The sequence below is a fragment of the Rana temporaria genome, chromosome 5 (assembly GCF_905171775.1).
Source record: "Rana temporaria chromosome 5, aRanTem1.1, whole genome shotgun sequence".
NCBI classification, from domain to species: Eukaryota; Metazoa; Chordata; class Amphibia; order Anura; family Ranidae; genus Rana; species Rana temporaria.
Window position 1 is genome coordinate 294,008,897 of NC_053493.1, and position 21,841 is coordinate 294,030,737.

The following is a 21,841-nucleotide window of genomic DNA, read 5'->3' on the forward strand; positions in this document are numbered from 1 at the left end:
AATCGGCGGAACTGCCGATTTGATCATTCTTATTGTGCACAGAATCGCCACCGGCAAATAAATGATATCTGAATGATGCCTCTAGATGCAGGTTTCATTCAGATATCACCCCACAAAGCCCAGGATGTCATATGACATCCACCCAGGATGGAAGATCCCATCTGTGGACGTCATATGACTATGGGCGGATATTGGTTAAGGGAAACTGTCACCTGGTTATTTATTCAAAGTATAGTTTTTTTAAGACTACCCACTAAAACCCAGACCGTAACATTAAGCTAACTTAAAGCCTAAGCTAGTAACTAATGCTAATCCAACCCCCAAAGCAGAATTCATACCCTATCTTATCCCTGAAGTAGTGTCACTGTCAGGTCCTGGACTTGAACCTGGGACCTCTGCTGTGTCTCACTGAACTTCCTGAGATGCTGGATAGCATCCTGTCTGATCCATTGGACAACCCAGACTTGAGCCTTGACTTCTGCCAAACCTTGAACCCTTTGCTCCTCCCATGAGTTTTTGTGCTCTCTCCAGCCAATATTTTGCTCCTGTCTTCCTTGCTGTCGTCCGTATCTTCGCTATCACTCATTACCTTTGGCTTGTTCCTCAAAAATGCTTCTGTCTGATCCCAACCTGGTCAAACTTGTTACTAGCCACTTGTTACCTTGGCTTGTTTACTTACTATGCTTCTGTTTGATCCTAGCCTGCCAGATCCACTAATGGACCCCGGCTTGCTCACCTCCTGGTGGGGCGATCCTGAGACACACGGCCTGGTACTAACATGCAGAAAAAAACATCTCTGCCATAAGGAGCTCTGATGAAAAGTGGTTAGTATTTAGACTACACACCTTGGGTGAGACCACATCATATGCCAGGGTGACCTGCTTGTATACCTATTCTGCTAGCCCGGTGGGAGGCCCCCTACTGCTGTAGCTACTGGTCTCCAAGCCTCAATTCTGAGTGTGACAGTCACCTAGCATCCACTGTTCCACACTGAGAAATAATACATTTCAAACGAACATGTATAATTCCTTATTCTAATTTACAATTTGAACTAAGAGCAAAAATACTGTATATAGAACTGCAAACTACAGTAAAATCATTATAAATACTACACTATAATATTCAGTCATTGTACTTTAATTGACCTACACCGTGCAGCATGTAGAATTAGAACACTGAATAACTTTTTTTTTTTTTTACAAAAGTGTAGCCAGCAATAAATTCTCAAACTTTGAAAATAACATTATTTTAGCAGACATTTTAGGGGCATCATCCTGGAGATATAAAAAATGATCAGACTAATTTCACTTGCTGGAGGTCATTACAAATCTGGGTTGCTATACTCTTATATAAATCTCCAGCATGCAGCATCACAAATACTTTCAGTGGTCATATATTTTGTGTCATTTTCTATGCCCAAAGACCTAGTCTGTTCTCGAAACTGGTTCAACTAAAATACAAGTACAAAGAACTCAAAGAGAATGTAATGTTAGGCCCTTTTACGGTACATTTTTGGAACGCCACATCCCTATTAGATATACCAATACAAACAAACGTTATGTATTTGACGCACATTGCAGTAAGTGGTGTGATGGGTAACTGTATGACTCTTTCTATTTTTCCAATTTTTAATAAAACATGAGCTCTTCTAACAGTCTATTGAGCAACTTCACATTAAACTAAACGTTCATATGTTTTTTTTGGATTATGATCTGTTGCTTTATATCAGTCATCAAACATCCTCGTGTTTAGGTTGCTAAAATTAAAGCAAACAATATTTGGCTTTATGCTACAAAGTAGCTTTAACTCATTTGAGAGAATAAGTTGAACAATTATGGGACTTTCAACCTTTAAAAAACTATAAAATGATCAAATACGTAGAATTAATTTGACATTTAAACTGATGAAAACTTTTCTCTTGGCACAACATGATAAATACGGGCTGTTAGTTACTCCTCTGTGTACCTTTCTAGTGTTACTTTGCTTTTGTTATAGGGGTCAGCCATTTCACCTTTGTGCCCGCACTCTGTAAAGTGTTTTGTTTGTTTTGTAATGAATTAATAACTGTCAAGGTTTTTTTTGGTCATCTGTGTTCCAATTGTAAGGATTTCTCATTACTTCCTGTCCTGTAGACAAAACAGGCAATGAGAGGAAATTTTCATTCAAGAAAATAGTACCAGGGCGCATGTCCAGATTGGAAGATTGCTACAAAACACAGGTTTGAGTGACAACTCCACTTCCATTCTCAGTATCAGTGGTCACCACAACAATGGGGACACATAATTTGACAGGGGTTATAACACCTTACCACTGTATTCAAAAATACATTTTGACTTTAGATGCACTTTAAAAGCCAGTTCTCATTGAATAGGGAAAAAACAACTGGCAGGGTTGACAGGTAATTTCCTATGGTTGTTGGACAATGCACAAAAGCATTGAGAATGTGCTATAAGTACAAAAGCATGGAGAGAGTGCTTCAAATACATTTGGCATATATTCAATATGGATTTGCATATGTACTATATGCCCAGTGATCAACAAGATACTTCTCTTACCTATATGCTAAAGAATCTGTTCATGTTCAGTACATACAGAGATCTCTATTTACAGAGAGCGCAAAACATCCAGATATTGCTGCTTGTGTACCTTTTATTCTAATAAAGTTCCCCAGGTAAAGCATGTCTTAAGCCCCCCCTTTTTTTTATGTAAACATACAATTTCAATGTGGTAAGCATTTCTAAGAAGGGTATAGAACATGCATGTGTATTACATGGTGGACACATTCTTGCTATATAGGATGCATGTGCACTGTGGTTCCCTCCACAAAGCATGGACTAAGTGAAGCTTGGATGTAGACTGCATGGAGCATGCACCATGCCGTGTACACTGAAAATAAAATCACATGGAGATGTGGAACAGGTTTTTGCATGTCTTTTCTACCAAAATTAAACCTCCCAGTGATTTTTTATGTTTCAAGTTTATTAAAAAAAACTATCTATAACTGGAAAAGGCGTTGAGCATAACAGGATAATCCTGAGAAAATCATATACAGTCATGAGCAAAAATATTGGCACCCCTGCATTTCTGTAAAAGTTAATGCACCACTTTGCCCAGAAAAGGGTTGCAAATACAAATGTTTATTTATTTTGTTTGTATTGTTATTACACAAAAAAGTAGAGAAACAAAAAGTCAAATCTGACACATTCCACGCAAAACTCCAAAAATGAACTGGATAAAATTATTGGTACCTTCTCAAAATTGTAAGAAATAATTGCATTCCAAGTTTGTGATGCTCCTGTAATTTGTAATTAAACTCATCTGTATCAATTAACAGCAAATTAAAGGGGTCGTAACTGGACGCCTATTTGCCTGCTCATGCCATTCTGCCGACATATATCGGCGTGCAGCGGTCATCGATCGGCAACTGGTTAAGGAAAATAATACAGTCCATACAATCAAACATGGTGGAGGTTTACTGATGTTTTCGGGTTGCTTTGCTGCTTCAGCCACTGGATGTCTTGACTGTGTGCATGGCATTTTTCAATTTTAAAACTACCAAAGAATTCTTGGGTGAAATGTAGGGCCCATTGTCAGAAAGTTGGGTCTCTGTCAGATGTCATGAGTCTTACAGCAGGACAATAACCAAAAGCGCATGTCAAAAAGCACCCAGAAATGGTTTAAGACAAAGCACTGGAGAATACTGAACAGGCCAGCAATAAGTCCAGATCTAAATCACATAGAGCAACTGTGGAGAGTTCACAAAACAGCAGTTGGGAAAGGTAACCCTTCCAATCTGAGAGACTTGGAGCAGTTGGTGAAAGAAGAGTGGTCCAAAATCACAGTAGAGAGGTGTAAGAAACTCACTAATGATTACAGTTATGTTATAAGGGGTGTGCTATCAAATATTAAATTGAGTTTGCCAATAATTTTGCCCAGTCCATTTTTGGAGTTTTGCATGGAATGTGTCAGATTTGGCTTTTTGTTTCTCCAATTATTTTTTGTGTCATAACAATACAAGCAAAAGAAATAAACAGAATGCCTAAACATTTGTAATTGCAACATTTTTCTGGGCGAAATGGTACAATATCTGACAGAAATGCAGGGGTGCCAATATTTTTTGCCATGACTGTAGATAAAAACTGCAAACTGGATTGCATGTGCAAATTGCCTGCAGATAAAGTTCTAATACGTTTTATTAAAAATGAGAGTGACTTTATATACGAAGTTTTTTTTGTTTCCTGTCTTTTAATTTCTGTAAGTTAGCATACTGTATAAAGTATATTTGTACAGTAGAAAATATATCACACAGGAGAATAAAGGTGTAGAGTTTGTCCTTGCTATTTTATTTTGGAGTTGTTTGAGACAATTATGCCATGTCTGCCCTGTTTCGCTTATGTTTATATTTGAATTCTGCAGAGTGTCAGCATGACTGGGTATTTACCTTGCTTGCTTATAAGTATAGTCAGCATTTAGAAATGTGTTTTATTGATTTTGATACATTCAAGGTTATTGTCCTCGTTTCGATTATTTTTCTTAATTGGGGACAGGTCATATACAAATTGTTAGAACAAATAGGCATTCTGGGAAGTTATCATGAGCATTATAGTAAAATACTGTACATACTTTCAGTGTTTTTTTTGCCACTTCTTCTATCCATTTGAGCCCAGTTATTTAAGTTTATTTTGCAAAGAAAATATACAAAAAACAAATACTTCAACAGGGTACATTCCACTCTGTACTGCGACGCAGCGCATAAATACACTACATAACAATACAGTTCCAAGCATACAAACAAATTACATTCATTCATCCTGCGGTATGATGCCCGATGTGTTGTGCAGAGTATTATAACCCCGAAACATCACATCATGCAAGACGCCGCATTACCCTGAAATCAGTACTTCAAAAACGTGTCATAAAATTTCAAGTCATACTGTCAAAAGAGCATTCAACTGGGCAACGGGTGTGATGGGGGGGAGGGGAGGAGGTGGGGTAGGGGAGGGAAGAAAGAGTTCACAGGCCCAAAGCTTTATTGAAATGCCAGTGGATACAAACAGGTGGCGGAGGGGGGGGGAATCTTCAGACGTCCTCTTCCTCCTTAAAGTCCATCAAGGAATAGACTCTCAGCAGGCTGAAGATCAGTTCTCGATGGACATCCTCTCCCGCTGGTGGATGAGGCAATTTCTGGCGTACCATAAAGCGTCCTTAAAGCAACACAGCACCCGCCAGGCACTGTCAATGTCCTGCTGTGAATGAGTTCCACAGAAGAGTCTGTTTAACACACCAAAGTGTGTAATAGCCGCCTGTTGTACAAAGTCTTTAAGTTCAGGTTCCAGGGCCCTCAACAGGCCCTGTGCAAAGGGGCACTCCCAGAAAACATGAAAAGCTAAACGGCAATCCCCCTTGGATTGCCATCCATGCCATATCTTTGTGCCTGTTGGTGAGTCTCTTTGAACAAACATTCCTCCAGACCACTTTGCAAGTGGCTGAAGGGAGGCCTGGAATAGTCTCAAAGATGTCCGATGCTCTAATCAACTTGTGGATAGTTTTTGGCTTCCACAAGTCGGGCTTAACTCCATGCAGCCCCAGCTCCTTGATGAACTTGAAAGTATCCAAGTAATACCATGGAGTGTCCCAATTATAGGGGACGCAACTGTCCCATTTGTCCCATTCAAGAGACTTCCAAAGAGGCAGGAGGAAAAAACGGGACATGAAGTTACCGCCAGAGTCCACAGTTCTGTTGACCAAAGTCCTGCGGATACAGTTACAAGCAAAGAACACCCTCAGTAATGTGGCGATGTCGGGCATGCCCTTACCGCCCTTGAGAGGTTCCTTGAACATAACAGTCTGCTTCACTCTGTCCATTTTGGAGCTCCAGATGAAGTGAAACACCGCTCTAGTGATGGCCTTGCAGGTGTTGACCCAGGGGGGCCAAGCCTGGGCGAGGTACTGCAAGACATGGAGAATCTCGCTGCGGAGTACCAGTGTTTTCCCTTTGATGGTAAGTTCTCTGTGGCTCCAAAGTCCAAACTTCTGTCTCATCTTAGCCAGTCTTTCCTCCCAGGACTTCAGGGCTCCGCCCTCTGCTCCAAACCAGACTCCAAGAATTTTGATGAAGTTTGCTTTGAGGCTGAACGGTATGGGTGCAGAAGAAGGCAGGAACCACTTTCCGAAGAGCATGACTTCCGACTTTCCGCAGTTGACCTTTGCCCCTGAAGCTTGGCCAAAGTCCTCACACGTCTGGGCGAGTGTGTCGATGGAGCGCCGGTCGGCACAGAACACCATCACGTCATCCATGTAGAGCGAGCACTTGACCTCCCGTCTTTCCAGTCCTGGTGCGGTAATCCCTCTGATCTCTGGGTTCCGTTTGATGCTTTGGGTGAATAGCTCTATACAGCAAACAAAAAGCAGAGGTGAGAGAGGGCAGCCTTGTCTGATCCCCGAGAGAACCTCGAAGGGGTCAGTTTTCCAGCCATTTACCAACACCAAACTACAAATGTCCTTATACATAACATTCACATACGAACAAAACAGTTCCCCAAGACCAAACCTGCACAGGATTCTGCACATAAACTCATGGGAGACACGGTTAAAGGCTTTCTCTTCTATCCCTTTGAGCCCAGTATCTATTTAAATGTAAGGTAGAAATTTAGGTCACTTGCTATTCCTCCAATAAACTAGTTTCCTAACATTCTTGACACCTAGTCAGCCACCTATGAAGCCTCGTACACACGGCCGAGGAACTCGACGTGCCAAACACATCGAGTTCCTCGGCCAGTTCAGCACTGAAGCCACCGAGGAGCTCGGCGGGATGAGTTCTCCCATAGAACAACGAGGAAATAGAGAACATGTTCTCTATTTCCTCGCCGAGCTCCTCGTCGGCTTCCTCGGCCGAAAGTGTACACACGGCCAGTTTCCTCGGCAGAATTCAGCCAGAAACTCGGTCGGAAGCTGAATTCTGCCGAGGAAACTGGTCGTGTGTACGAGGCCTTCTACCTATTTCCAAACTTTACACAAAAATTCACCCTCCACCTTATATGTTATTAGTCTTTGCTATTTAACAAGTAAGCTCAGTTGGTCTTTTTCTTAGCCACTTCTGCATTCCCCCAAGTTAGAAGTCATGACAATTTCTTCAAGTGTTATTATTTGCAAATTTTAAACAGAGACTATAGAGTGATCTAGGTACACCATATAGATATAAAGAGTTATGTATATTGTTCTAACCAGGTTATGTATGTTTCCAAAAGAACATGAAAGAGACACTAGGCTATGAGTATTCTTAAAGCAGCTAAGTATGTATTCTTATAGCAGAACTTAATTTAAAAGGAAAAGTTACACTTTTCCTCCTCTGGGATCATTCATGAGATGCAGCACGACTCGCACATGCACAGTGGGTAGCCAGCGGTGAAGCCACAAAGAGTCGCAGTCCGCTGCCCACAGTTCAGATGCCGGCACCTGGACCTGAAGACCAGCAAAGAGCAGGTGTTTTGCCAAAACAGCCAACTCACCAAAATCTCCAACCACGTGACAGTTTTCACAGAACACCGGCAGCGTATACACTACTGTACACGATATAATGAGTGGACATTGTTAGTCCGCCTGTTAGAAACCAACAACGTGCGACACATTTTTTACTCTTTAGCAGGTGTTCTGTCAAAACAGCCAACTCGTCATGTACCGTAGTGTATATACTGCTGGTGTTTTGTGAAAACTGCCAAGTCGTTGAAATCTGCAATAAGGCTGAATTCACACTTCAGAGTTTTGAATCGCGGGGCAGATTTGCTGCAAATTTACCCATGATTTGAAAGCGCCAATGTGTGAATGACAAATCGCAGGACTCGCATTTGAGATGCCTTTTATTTGAAGGACACCTTACATCGCAGTGTTGGTCTGCCGCAATTGCCATGCCATACATTTTGCTGCAATCGCAGCAAGAGCTTCTTTTGGGGTGATGTGTTTCCTGTGATGCCGGTTACCGCGATTGCAGTACGATTTGTGGCGGCAGACCCGCACCGTGATTTGAGGTGTCATTCAAATGAATGGCATCTCAAATGCGAGCAGATTTGCAGCAAATTGTCATGAGAAGTGACACGGTTGGAGATTTTGGCAAGTTGCCTGTTTTGGCAGAACACTGGGTTGGGGACATCACTGGATCCTGGGAAAGATAAGAGTGTGTTTTTTAAAAGTCAGGAGCGACAGTATTTGTACTGTGTAGTTTTTGTTTGCTAGGTGAAGGTCTTTTTTAGTGGCCCCGATCCACGTCTTCTGGGGTCCCTCGGCGGCTGTCTCTGGTCCTCCCCACACAAACTACACACGATCATGCGAGAGAGCTCGCACTGTGTGTAGTCCTTGCGGGAGCGCTCCTGTGATACAGCGAACGGCCATAGCCGCTCACTGTATCACTCGGCCCCGCCCCTCGGCACGCTGCGTCACTGGTTGTGATTGACAGCAGCGCCAGCCAATGGCTGCGCTGCTTTCAATCCATCCGCTCTAGCTAATCAGCGGCCAGGCTGAGCAGCGAAGAGGATCTCGGGACCAAACGCGGGACTTTCGAGGGGTCAGGTAAGTATAACGGGGGGCCTGGGGGGGCCAGCATAGAACGCATTAAGGTAAAAAAACGTTTTCCTTTAAAACTCCTTTAAGTCCAAAAAGTACTTTCTATTGCTCTAAGCCTCCTCCAAATCTTCCTGTTAGAAGGTATCTACATTTGTTCTCCATGGTCCCACTGTAAGTAGGAATATAGCCACCCTAATTTGCTTGCTGTCAAGATGGACTATGGAACATGGACTATGGGTTATAGGGTTTGTAGTGTGCATAAAGCATTACACATGATCAAAACCATTGTACACTACTTTTTCCAAGCAGACATAAATGAGGGGGAAAGAAGGTCAGAAAACACAGTAAGAAAGGAAATACTTTTCTGAAAAATGGATTACAGGGTCAGTAAATAGTAAATTTGCATGGATGATTATGAAAAAATCTTAAAGATTTGCTGGGCTGAACATTGACAGTGGGCAGAGCCTATAGGGATTTCAAGAGACCAGTTGCCCATCAGGTCTGCCTTCCTTGTGATTGACAGCAGACATTAAGTGGGCTGATTTCATAGCTGTTACCCAACCCACTAGTGGCTATAGAATCCACCCTCTGCCGTGGCTGTAAATTCAAGGAATGCAGACCTATTGGAGATCTAGCCTCTCAGAGTTCTGCAACAGGTTTACATCCTTTGTGATTGACATTTGACAACAGTGGCTGAACTTCGATAGCTGATACTGGGCTGTCTGGTGACTTTTGGATCTGTCCACTGCCAGTCCCAAAGGAGGCAGACCTGATGGGGAACTTATCTCTCAGCTTCCCCATCAGGCCCTGCCCGCCAAACATTCTTACTCCATGTCAGTGTAACTAAGCTGTACTAAACACAGTGGCCCAGATTCACAAAGCACTTACGCCGTAATGTGCGCCGGCGTATCTGTTCGCCAGACCCACAAACCAACACCCGCCCAAAAACAGGCTACACCCCGCCGACATAGCTTGCACACGCCGGCGTAGCGTGGGCGCACATATGGGCTGGACGCATGGGGCTGCTCCCATTGATTAGCCATTCAAACATGCAAATGAGGGAAATACGCCGATTCACGAACGTGCGTGTGCCCGGCGCATGCTACGCGAGATACGCGTAAGTTGTACGTCCGGCGTAAAGTTATTCCCCATCAATGAGGTGCAACCCAGCAACAGACATGCACAGGTCTTCACCAGGGAACACAAGCCGGCGTATTGCGCGTTGGACGTGTGTCTGGCTGGGCGTACGTTATGTTCACGGCATACTCAGTGATCCGGCGTAGCTTAGGCAGTTGTGCCGGCGTGGTTATGAGCAGGCGCAGGGGGGTGCTGTGCATGCGTCCACGTCACGGCACATGCGCAGTTCGTGATACGTACCTGTCTGGCGCTCGGACCATCATTTGCATGGGGTCACCCCTCATTTTCATGGGTTCACGCCAACTTCCACCTACGCAGACGTGCTCCTCCGAAACCCACGCCACGCTGGCGCAGCGTTGGGAGCACTGGCTTGCTGAATGCAATGCTTGCCTCTCTGCGCTGCGTTGGCATAGCGTACAGTGTTTTCTCTATGGCGGCGTAATGTGCGCCTTAATCTCTGTGAATCTGGGCCAGTGTGGTTATATAGACAAATACATTCCCTTTTTTTTGCAGCAGATACGTGAATCTGTTGCAGGCACCGTCGTTTGTCAGGCAGAGGCACAACAGCATTCTGAAGAGTGTCTAAAATATTCTAGGGACTATATGTCAATATTTAGTTTTCAAACAAATTTTATGAAAAGAAAGTTTAAGTCACGGTTAGCACAATATATATTATTTTGTATTAAAATATATTATTATCATATTTTATTATATTATCCAAAATAAAACCTAAGATCTCACAACCTGCAGAGGTCTGTAAATCTGGAGCGCTAGAATGAAAGTGACATGGCACTCTGGGATGCAGTTGTGTCAATCACTTGCTTGGAGTAACACAGTCACTGACATGAGCAGCTAATTTTGATACGCCAGCAAAAAAATCCTTCTGATTAATGCATTATCTCTTGGAAATTTGTGATTGAGAACACTACAGTGAATAACATGGAGGAGAATTAGAATTAACATAAATGTAAAAAATAAAATAAAAATTTTAATAGATGTAAAGAAAATATTTCAAATGAAAAGATATAGACAAAAGTCTGATATACAGCACGACCGCTATTGCCTTAAAGAAGCTCGCTTTCAGCATTGAGTAGCTGCCCCTAAGGAAATGTTTGTGATGGAACATACAGGGCGTGGCCACAGAGGACATTATGTCAGGTCTTGTTTGGTGAAAGGATCATACTGGCTGTACAATTGCATTCTGAAAATAGATTTGTTTTAGGCAGTGCTGTCCATGCTATAATTTAGACCTTATATCTTATGTGATATATGTAGGGGTTTATTTTCTAAAATCTGGTACATCTGTGCATGGTAGCCAATCAGCTGCTAACTGCAGCTTGTTCAATTAATCGTTGACCAAAAAATGGAAACTGACTGGTTTCTATGCAGAGCTGCACCAGATTTTTCACTCTCCAGATTTATTAAATCAACCCCATAGTGCTTTGTGTACATTCTGAATGTAAGTGAGTTTGCCGTTTGTAATCTCTGATTCTAATAAACAGTATTATGCTATGGAATTGTCTCTGATTTCTTGTTTATGATCCACACACCATGGACATTTTCTGATGTTAGAGCTGAATCACGAAATGTTTCAAATCATTGACCTGATTGTGGTAATACCATAATTAAAAAATACCTTCTGTAATTAAGCTCCAACAGCTTTGGTGAGTTTTGCTTATCATCAAGTGGCAGATTGCTGCTTCACCTGGGTGTATGCAAAAAAGAAAATCAGAAACCTGCATAAAGACACATTATGTGGACTTTCTGTTGATTTGACTTCTCTTGTTTGTTCCAGTTTATGTATCCTATAAACATGTTGAAGAGTTGGTTATATAATTGTAACCAGGGACGGGCTGGGCCAGGGTGGAAATTTCCCCCCGGCCGTCCCAACTTATATGCAAAACGGCCGTGGCCCTCTGTCTGCCCCCCTCTGTCAGCCCACTCCTCCTCTCAGCCCACTCCTCCTCTGTCAGCCCACCACCTCTCTGTCAGCTCCCCTCTGTTAGCCCACCCTCCTATGTCAGCCCACTACCCCTCCCAGCCCACCCCTCCTCTGTCAGCCCACCCCTTCTCTGTCAGCCCACCACCCCTCTCAGCCCACCCCCTCCTATGTCAGCAGCCCTCTGTCAGCCCACCCCCCCTCTGTCAGCCCACCCTCCCATGTCAGCCAACTTCCTCTGTCAACCCACCCCTCCTCTGTCAGCCCACCTCTCCTCTGCCAGCCCACTCTCCTCTCAGCTCACTCCTCTATCAGCCCACCCCTCCTCTGTCAGCCCACCCCCTCTCAGCCCACTCCTCCTCAGCCCACCCCTCCTCTGTCAGCCCACCCCCCACTCTCAGCCCACTCCATCTCTCAGCCCTCTCCTCCTCTGTCAGCCCACCCCTCCTCTGTTAGCCCTCCCCTCCTCTGTCCGCACACCCCTCCTCTGTCAGCCCACCCCTCTCTCAGCCCACTCCTCCTCTGTCAGCCCACCCTCTCTCAGCCCACTCCTCCTCAGCCCACCCCTCCTCTGTCAGCCCACCCCCACTCTCAGCCCACTCCCTTTTTTCAGCCCACTCCTCTTTTGTCAGCCCACCCCTCCTCTGTTAGCCCACTCCTCCTCTGTCAGCCCTCCCCTCCTCTGTCAGCACACCCACCCCTTTGTCAGCCCACCCCCTCTCTGCCAACCACAGCAGGTAACCAGGCCAGGCACCTGCAGCAGGGTGCACTGTGCCAGCCAGCCACCCACCCACCCACTGACCCACAGCAAGAACCAGGTCAGCCACCCACCCACAGCAGGGTGTACCATGCAAGCCAGCCACTGATCCACAGCAGGGAGCCAGGCCAGCCACCAACAGCAGGGTGCCAGGCAGCCACCCAGAGAAGCCAGCCACCCACGGTGACCCACCCACAACAGGGCCAGGGTGCCAGCCACCCATTGTGACTTATTCACAGCAGGGCCAGGTTGCCAGCCAGCCACCCATGGTGACCCACCCACACCAGGAAACCAGCCAGCCACAACAGGGTGCAAGCCAACAAATGACCCACAGGAGCCAGCCAGCCATGATGACCCACTCACAGCAGGGAGACAGCCAGCCAGTCACACACAGGAGCCAACCAGCCATGATGACTATCCACAGCAGGATGCCAGCCAGCCACCCACGGTGACCCACCCCCACCAGGGATCCAGCCAGCCACAGCAAGGTGCTGACCAGCCACCAACAGGTGCCAGCTAGCCACCCACAGGAACCAGCCACAGAGGACGCGGGAGACAGCCAGCCACAGAGGATGCGGGAGCCAGCCACAGCTACAGCACCCATAGTTAAGGTAAGAGTACCGCTACACAGTGCCAATTTTATTTATACTTTGTGAGAGGTTGGGGCAGGGGTGAGAGTTATGGCACAAAGAGGGGGTCCTATTAGACAATGTTGTAGTCTCCAATGGGGCCTGGAGGGGACACTTTCTAACAGACTGTCCATGGGACACTGTTAGAAAAAGACCCCCTCCAGGTCCCATTAGACTCTGTTTATTTTTTTTATTTTTTTAAAGGGTTGTACTTTGTGCAAATTGAAGGAGCGGGGCCAGGGGTGGGTCATGGTAGGGTGAGGCATGGGTCATGGGCAGGGCCTGAGAGGGGACCCTTGCTTTATTTGGTCTGGGGGCCCTGGGTGTTGTCAGTCCACCCCCAGGCAGTAAGGTGCGCCAGGGAGTTGGGACCCACGTGACTGGCAGGAGCATTACTTCACACCCCCAGGATCGGAAGAGGCCATGCAAGGATTTGCTGAGCTGGCACTGGCAAGGGCAGCTGCCATCACTGAGGTAAGAGACCCTGACACCCGCAGCTGAACCCCACATCCTATCTACCCCCTCATACACCCTATTTACCCTCCCCCAGGCCAGTAACCACCCAGTAACCTAAAAATAGTCCTCAACACTGTGGGTCCTGCTGGGAGCTGGATATTGGCCAGCAGGACCCACAGGCCATGGCCAGCGGCCAGCAGGACCCACAGGTCCATAGCCAGCAGGAACCACAGGTGCACAGGCAGCTTCCAGCAGGGCCCACATTGTGTGGGTCCTGCTGGGAGCTGGCCACAGACCTGTGGGTCCTGCTAGCCTACGGTGACCAGATGTCCATAGTGTTTTAAAGTAAAGTCCTTGTTCAGGAAAGGAAGCTGGAACCACCCACGGTATAAACAAAGACACAATCAGGTGAGCATGAAATTATCCTCCACCGAACATCAACACACCGGGCCAAAGAAAATGGACCACTGAATTACAGGTGTGTAAAGGCAGGTGCCCCAATACTTTTGACAATATAATGTATATGTAGTGACCTACCAGTTGGGCTACTTGGAAATTTTTAGTTTTTGGCTTCTGCAGTAATCTCATAAGCAGTGATTGTTTGGTCTGCCCAGAGCTTCACAGGCTGAGAGTTTGAATACTTCCCCTGCATCTAGAAGAAGCTTCTAGAGTTTGGGTCGGGGAAATTCAACTATTCAGTCTGAATATTCAGCAGGGCCTAGCCAGTCCCTGAGGAGATGTGCCCAGGTGGCGCTAGGTTGCTGTTAAATAAGTGCGGAACCCTGAGGAGTTGGCCCCTTTCCCCCTGTGGGGATGGATATGTGAGTTGAGAGGAGGGTGACTGCTTGTCCTTGGACCCTCCTTTTTCGGACTGGAAGCTGGACTACCTTACTGGAGGCAGCACACGTGGACTGCTTAGTGCCAGGACCTTCTGAGTAGAGCATCTTTATCTAATGCTAAGTCATGGTCCTCAGACTCGATCGTGGTCTATTCAAGTCTGCCTTTATGTGAACATATTCTGATTCATGGTCCCGGCCATGAAACATAGATTATTTAAGTCTACCTATACTAGTACTACTGTTGCTAAGTAAGATATCAGATATCGTGTCTACAATTCGTCCAGGACACGGCAGCCAGACTGGTAACAGGGAAAAAACCCTGGGAATCCATCACCCCTTCACTGAGGACCCTTCATTGGCTAACCGTAAAGGATAGGGTCACATTCAAGACCCTCTGTCTTACCCACAAGTGCACACAAGGAAACGCTCCTCAATACTTGTGCGAGAAAATAAAGCATTACACACCCCATCAAATTCTCTGATCAACCAACCAAAACCTTCTTCACATCCCCAAGTCCCGCTACAAATCAAAGAGAGAACGAAGATTTGCAGTCCAAGGACCACTGCTATGGAACGCTCTGCCCACAAACATCCGCATGGAAGAAAATCATCGGGCCTTCCGGAAAAAAATTAAGACTCATCTCTTCTGAAGGATAAGGACGGCACTGGATGGAAATAAGCGCCTTGAGGCGATTTAGTTGGCATTTGTAGCGCTATACAAGTTATTCACTCACTCACTCACTCTACTAGCAATATGATTTGTTTAAGAGTAGCCTGCCTTACCCTAAGTTCACTCCCAAGTTCCACTAGCAAATAAACTTCCAGAAAAATGACAACCCTTAGAACTGATTACTGAGTCAGAGTGGATGGCCTGTTGCTTTGTGCCTGGCTGCCTTGCACTGCTTAGGGAAAGAACCTGAGCAATCTACTTCAGCCCTACCAAGGATAGCACTACAAATACATCATAGAGAAAGAAACAAGCATGAGAGTCCATTAAGGTTGGGGTGGGCAAATCAAGAAACTTCTGTTGCGATGTGCTCCCTTAGGAGTCCTTCAAAGATAAAGCAAGTGTTCTACCCACCCATATCTGAACTGTTAGCTCTAGTGAACTCAGTGAATGCATCCAAGTCATAAGAGAACTTTAATATATAGCCATTGAACATATTTTTTTATGTTCAACAGTAAAACCTAAAATGTTCATGTATTTGGCAGAATTAGGTTAGCATTAAGGACAAGCAAGTTGAGGGCTTGCAATAAGCACAAGCTTACTCATCAATCATAGCAAAAAGATCCTGAAATACTCCAGCTTTAGTAATGTGACTTAACGACATGATGGGAATCTACTGGAACTTTAACATCAACAGTCTTTAGTCAAGGGGAATAAAGAATATGTTAGCATCAGTATCCAAATGCAGGTAATGTGACCTAATACAGGGTCTAGACCACATGATTTGACACCATAGAACCTTGGAGTCTCCTTGTTATGGCAGTAAAGTAAATGTATGCCTATTATAATATACCATCATATTCTCTGTTACCTTTCCTTATTTCTTAAAGTGGATATAAACCTTGAGATGAAGCCTGCTACAAGAAAAACACTTGCTTACAGTTGTGGATGCCTAATCAGTATTCATTTCATCACATTACATGCCCTTTGTTTGAAGAAAATGTTACTACAATTATCTTGGAGCAATATGTTCACTGACTGGCAATCAGAATTAATCACACATTATAATCAAGTGTGCGAACTTGATACTGCTGTTCTAACATTCTGCGATAAGAATTTAAAATTCAAAACAATTTTCTCTGCCTGAGGTAGTGCATCAGAGTCAGCCATGTCACAGGATCTAATAAAAGCTTTTACATATGTAACCTGATTGATCCAAGCAAGCTGGCCTGGAGATGAACCTAAAAAGAAACAATTATTTTTGAGAAATTATAACATTTTGAGATAAACAAAATCACTTTTACGTGATTATTTTGTCTACAACTTTACAGAAAAAAAACTCTTTCATTATTTACAATGTACACAAGCTGAAATATACAGTATGGCAGCCAAGCAACTACCGGTAGTGCTATTTCCTTATAAGTTTGAGGTTTGGGGGTCAATGCAACAAAACACACAAAAAAGTGAATACATCTTAGAAAACCTATTTCACAAATGTAGCAATTAATATGGGCCCGGATTCACAAAGGACTTACGACGGCGTATCTCCACATACGCCGTCGTAAGTCCGAATGTGCACCGTCGTATCTATGCAGCTGATTCTTAGAATCAGTTACGCATAGATTTGGAAGTCTCCTACGCTGTCGTATCTTGGGGTGCATATTTACGCTGGCCGCTAGGTGGCGCTTCCGTTGATTTCCGCGTTGAATATGCAAATGAGCTAGATACGCTGATTCACGAACGTACGTGCGCCCGGTGTATCAAGATTTGTCGTTTATGTAAGGCATCTGACCGGCGTAAAGTTACCCCTCATAAAGCAGGGGTAAGTCATGTTAGGTATGGACGTTGGAAACGTCCGAACAGCGTCGTATTTTACGTCGTTTGCGTAAGTCGTCTGTGAATGGGGCTGAGCGTAGGTTACGTTCACGTCGACTAAGAATTGAACGGGCATAATTTACTTAGAAAATTTGACGTAATACTGAGCATGCGCGCGCATGCACCGTTCGTTAAGCGCGTCATTTACGTGGGGTCACTAATCATTTACATACAACACGCCCCCTACCAGCCTAGTTTGAATTAGGCAGGCTTACGCCGGCCCATTTACACTACGCCGCCGTAACTTAGAGCGCAAGTTCTTTCTGAATACGGGACCTGCCGCTCTAAGTTACGGCGGCGTAGTGTATCTGAGATACGCTACGCCCGCCTAAAGATAGGCGCTTCTTTGTGAATCTGGCCCTCGGTGTTTAAATATTCAGAAATAATATTATGAATTGCACATTTCTAGCAATACATTTACAGTGCACTGCTTAATTTCAGTGTATACATCATTTTACACAACAACAGTACACTTAAAGTGTAGGTTCAGCTATACAAAATAGCACATTATGCTGTCCCATATAGGTATAGCAGCCTAGTGTGCTAAACATACCAAGGTTCACCTTTTGTTTGAACAGTGAAGTCCACAATTGCATTTAGAAGAAGCTTTTTAAAATCTCTGCCATTAGCGATGGATCAAACCCTAGTTATTGTAGGGATCTTGTGGTATGGGCGGAGGACGTGCACTGTCCAGCCCCATTGTGATCAGCCTGTAAATGAGAGGCTGAAAGCTGCTGCAGCTGCATGAGTGTATTGATACCTGTTATAATGGGCATGTCGAATTGCCGAGCTTGTATATAGCTAGCAGCATAGAGAAGTTCCCCAATGCTGGATTATCTCGAAATGCACTGTTGAGTACTGTTGCATTCTGAACTTATGTGGGCTGCTAGTGTTTTGATGCTACCTTTTAGTTGTCAAGTAAAGTCAAGGTTCAGATCATAATCCAGTTATTCATAGTAAGTAGCATCTTTATTATTTGTTGCATCTCAGTGATGCTCATCTTCCCGAGTGTGTTTGCAGCCACTTCCTGTCTACATGCACGCCAATGATAACTGCATGGCATTTCTCAGATTAGGTTTCCTGATGGAGGCAAGAGTGGAACATGCCTGCATAAGGTGTGTTAAAACAGTCTCAACCAAAAGCCCAAGTGGCAGGCTGACAACACAAGAGCATGAATAGTAGGTAGGGACAGAACATTGTCACTCAATAACAGAAAATATCTGCACAAGGACCTTCATGACAGCATCATTGGGTATTATTCTACAGAAAGCTTCAGTTTTAGAAAGGTTGCAAATCATTTCTGAAATAAAATTTACTGGTTTAAACAGGTCTTCGCAGCAATGTGTGGATCAGACCATTAGTAATCATTTGTGGCATATACAATGCTGTTACCTAGCCAGCCAAGTAGGCATGTGGTAGGCAGTTTAAAACACCTGGAAGCAAAAACAAAATACTTGAATATCATAAACCTGTTAAACATGTATAGGGGCACGTGTAGGGGTCATAGGTATGGAGGAAAGGTTCAATGAGATGCCAAAGAGAAAAGGGGGGAAAAGGAAAAAGCCAAAACAGAGAGGAGCTCACCATTGTATATGAAGGTAATAAAACTTTTGGCTCGTACACGGTTTGTAGAGGGACAGTAATTAACGATGGACAACGGGTACTCCAGCTGGGGTCCCTAGAGCGAGTCCCAAAATCTGTTATAGCTCAAATTGCTGGATAGCTTTTTTTTTTGGGAGGCGGGTCACCGGATTGCTATGCACTGGTCATAGCATTTGCCCGTTTTTAATTCCATACACTGTTCATTTTTTTTCTCTTTTTTATGTATTTTTTATGTTTAAATCTGTTTAACTAATTGACATCCTTTGATGTTTTCTGTTTGTGTCATGCATGTTTATCATTAGACCGTTATGCTCCTGATGAAGCGTCCTGTACGCGAAACATGTTGAGTAAAAGCAAGTAAAAGCAAGATCTACCACTCTGCATATCCAATCCAGTCCTAAGGATCAAAAAGTTTATGTATATCTTCTGGTGCTATATGGTCTTATGAACATGAGCCTATGCGCATAAGTATAAGCTTTTATGTAATATTTCCTATTAATTGTACTGAGATAATATGCTGACATTGTACTGTTTTGTTCACAAAGTTTTGTATACCATTCTCTTCGTATACCCTTTTTTTATGAATAAATATTTATAGATTTTCTACAATATCTACTTGTACCATCAAAAGTCCATTCTATTAGCCCAGATTAATTTCCAGTTTCATATTTTCGGGACGTTGGTACATTTTAACAGTTGCATTCACAGCATTTAGTCGCCCTGTGTTTTATGCACTTTTCTCTGGCAAGGTCCACTTAAATATGTCTATAAAGGTTATATTTCTTAAACCCATTTCCTATATTGAACCAAACATTAGAACTACAATGAATAATTGATACATTTGTTAGAATTGATGTGCAATATAAGGAGCATTAAATTATGTTTAAATTGAGATCCCTCAAGGTTTTCATATTTAATGTATTAATGACCTACTTTTATTTCGTTTCTAAAACTAAATATGAATGTTCTGGCCAACAAGCTGTCATGTTAATAAAAAAAAGAGATGAAATTGAACTAAAATATTTAACAGCTATAATTATACAGCATTGGACATATAATTTAATTTTAAAACATGGGCTTAGTGTAATAGAATTTTAATTATCATAATTTCCTCATATTTATCCTACCTCTAATCTCAAGCCACTTAGTACCTCATATAATAAATATGAGTCTGTAGCATGTGTTAAATATGCATGCACATCATAAATTCACCTTTGACATGAAGAGTAAAACTGAACTGAAAACAAGCAGCAAATATTGAAGTGGAGGCATGTGCAGACACTGGAAAGGCACATGTACTTTTTTTGATACTGGCTGACACACTAGGATTGAGTTACTGGAGCATTAGAAACTGTTTACTGCAGCCAAGAATTGCACCCTTTACAAAGAAAATACATATAAAGTACTTTATTTTGGTATATGACCCCCTCCCATCTTAAAGCTATACGTCCCCTAGCTTTGGATCGCTGCTGGCAATGCCGTAAGGATCTTGGTAATTTGTTTTTATATTTATTGGCAGTGCTCATCATTACATCCCTACTGGAAGTCAGTAAAAGACCTCCTTCAAAGGTTATTAGTTCTGACCCTACTCTTTTGTCCTAAGATCTTTTTACTATTGTCACTTCCAGCCAAATTATCAAAATTTGCTAAAAAATTGACAAGTCATATCTTGACAGCAGCTAGATTTTGGGTTATATGAATGGAGCTCTACCCTGTGAAATGAGATAATATGAGAGGAAATCCTTGTACTGAAACCTGTGGACATCCCTGTTTTCACCTTTGATGCTTCTTATGACCTTTTGTTCGGAGAGTGCGCACTGCATTGGGTGAAAGCTGGTGGAGGCTGGTGATGGGCAGTTGCACTTATAATTTATGCATGGAGTGTTACTCACCTGAGTGGTAACCATATTACACCATATTCATTTTTTTTTCTTTTTCCGGCCTATCTGGAGTTCCAGAGATATGGATATAAGGAGAGGATTCATCATACTCCACATGAGTGGCATTTTTTATTTATTTTTTAAAAGCCTATGGCGTGTGAACACACCCAAAAAACTCCACCCGGTGCAGAAAAAATGTGCACACACATAAAGAGTGTTCACAAAAACGTGCAGACGGGTGCAATGTCAAGTGGTTCTCCTGTGAAGAAGGGACCCAAAACCCACATGAGTGGCATTATCAAAGCGTGTTTGCTGCGCTTAATTGTGTAGCTACAAATTATGGTAAACCTTTAATCCTTATGGTGGTCGGACACTTTCTTTTGCACTTACTGAGTGGGAACATTGGACTTTTTTGTTTAACACAGAAGGACTTTTTGATTATTTTTTGTTTATGTAACTCTCGTTTAGAATCATCACAGCGTTGCATATTTTATGTTTAGATTCTGTAGATATATATCTCTGCTGGACTGTTGGTTTGTTATGGAATTTACATAATGTCCTCTGTTATCCTCTTTTTTTTCTTTTGTTATGTGAAAAACTATAATGAAAAATTGTCAATTAAAAAAAAAAAAACTGTTCACTTAGGAATGTTCACTTTCAATCTGCTAAGTATTTTGAGCTGTATTTTGTATCAATGGACTAATAACCACTGTTTGGGAAGCAGGGTATGAGGGGCAACACCAAACCTTAAAACTGGAAAATGTTTATAATTTTTTTTTTGTTAATTGGTTTCACTATTCTAACCTCTACAGTAAACCTGCGTGAAAAGGTGAATTTGCAGGAGCACATTTGGGAGACATGACATTCTGTTGCAAATGCCTTAACATACCTCCGTAGACCTAGTCTGTCCAGGCAGTATGGTCGCCTTCTGACTTGGCACCATAGACAGCTTAAAGTGGTTGTAAACCTCAGTCTTGAAATCTGAACAAAGCACATATACAGTATCTGTAGTGTTTACTTATCTCTCTCCAAAGCTCTAAGTGTCATCTCTCTCTGGTGCTTCGTTCCTCTGTTATCAACATGAGTCACTTCTGAGAAGTTTTCCCGACACATGAGATAACACTTTTGTCGGGGAGGGAGGTCAGCATGCAGCTTATCTATTCACAACACAGTTCTTCTGGTGTGTAAAGGGGGGTGTTCCTTTTCTCCAATCAGCTCTCACACACTGTAACTGCAGCTCCCCACCCCCTCCTATGTGATACTAACAGATGGAAAAGGATTTTAACCCATTTCTGCTCTTTTGAAGGGGTGTAGGGAAGAGAATATAGCTGATAAACAAGTAAAACTTATGTAGGATGTTTTGTTTAATCTCTGTGTATCATCTGAGGCTATTCACTTCAATGAGTATGTAGCGCCTGTGTACTTTTCAGTACAGGTGCTATGTCTAATTTAGTGGGATGAGAGAGTTATTTGCTCTCATCCAGTTTGATTTGTTTAAATTCGG